The following is a 1905-nucleotide window of genomic DNA, read 5'->3' as shown; positions in this document are numbered from 1 at the left end:
TTTGTTGCTAAGAACGGAACCTTTCTTGAGAAAGAATTTCTCACTAAAGAAGTCACTGGAAGAAAAGTAGAACTCGATGAGATTGATGAATCTTCACTAGTTGATCAGAGTAGCGCAGTACCGGAAGTTGTTCCTGTGCCGCCTACACCGACAACAGAGGAAGCTAATGATAATGATCATGAAACTTCAAACGAGATAGCTACTGAACCTCGCAGATCGACAAGGGAACGTGCCACTCCTGATTGGTATGATCTTTGTCTAAATGTCATGATTGTGGACAACAATGATGAGGACCCTGCGACGTATGAAGAAGCGATGATGAGCCCGTATTCCAACAAATGGCAAGAAGCCATGAAATCGAAATGGGATCCATGTATGATAACAAAGTATGGACTTTGGTAGACTTACCGATAGCCGAAAGGTCATCGAGAATAAATGGATCTTCAAGAGAAAAACAGATGCTGATGGTAATATTACTGTCTATAAAGCTCGACTTGTCGCAAAGGGTTTCCGACAAATTCAAGGTGTTGACTACGATGAGACTTTCTCACCTGTAGCGAAGCTAAAATCTGTAAGGATTTTGTTAGCATTAGCTGCATATTTCGATTATGAGATTTGGCAGATGGATGTCAAAACGGCGTTCCTTAATGGAGACATTGAGGAAGAGTTGTATATGGTACAACCCAAAGGTTTTGTCGATCCTAAAAATGCTGACAAAGTATGCAAACTTTAGCGTTCAATTTATGGACTGAAGCAAGCATCGAGAAGTTGGAACCGACGCTTTGATAAAGTGATCAAAGACTTCGGGTTTATACAGTGTCATGGAGAGGCCTGTATTTACAAGAAAGTGAGTGGGAGCTCTATAGCATTCCTGATATTATATGTAGATGACATATTATTGATTGGGAATGATATAGAACTATTAAGCAGTGTAAAAGGTTATTTGAATAATAGTTTTTCAATGAAAGACCTTGGTGAAGCATCGTATATATTAGGCATCAAGATTTATAGAGATAGATCAAAACGCCTAATAGGGCTGTCACAAAGTACATACCTGGACAAGATTCTAAAGAAGTTTAGAATGGACGAAAGTAAGAAAGGATTTTTACCTATGTTACCAGGCAAGGTCTTGAGTAAGACTCAAGGACCGGCTACGGCAGAAGAAAGAGAAAGGATGAGTCAGATCCCCTATGGCTCGGCAGTAGGCTCTATCATGTATGTCATGCTATGTACTAGACCGGATATAGCACATGTCGTCGCTTGACTAGCAGATATCAAAGTGATCCAGGAATGGAACACTGGACAGCGGTCAAGAATATCCTGAAGTACTTGAAAAGAACCAAGGATATGTTTCTTTGTTATGGAGGTGACCAAGAGCTCGTTGTAACCAGTTACACCGATGCAAGTTGGAATACTGATCCTGATGACTCTAAGTCACATCACCGGTACGTGTTTATATTGAATGGTGCTTTGCGATGGTGGGCAAGCTCAAAGCGGTGCACGGTGGCGAAGTCTTCAACAGAATCGGAGTACATAGCGGCTTCAGAGGCTTCATCAGAAGCGGTATGGATGAAGAGGTTCATTGTAGAGCTCGGTGTGGTTCCTAGTGCATTGGACCCATTAGTCATCTACTGTGACAAGATGGGTGCCATCGCCAATGCACAAGAACCAAGGTCACACAAGAGGCTGAAGCATATCAAGCTGCGTTATCATTCGATTCGCGAGTACATCGAAGATGGAGAAGTAAAGATTTGCAAAGTACACACTGATCTGAATGTAGCAGATCCGTTGACTAAAGCTCTCCCTAGGGCAAAGCATGACCAACGCCAGAGTGTCATGGGTGTTAGGTACCTTACAATGTAATCTAGATTATTGACTCTAGTGCAAGTGGGAGACTGTTGGAGA

Source organism: Lolium perenne, chromosome 3 (genome assembly GCF_019359855.2).
Source record: "Lolium perenne isolate Kyuss_39 chromosome 3, Kyuss_2.0, whole genome shotgun sequence".
NCBI lineage: Eukaryota > Viridiplantae > Streptophyta > Magnoliopsida > Poales > Poaceae > Lolium > Lolium perenne.
This window is presented reverse-complemented; position numbering follows the sequence as displayed.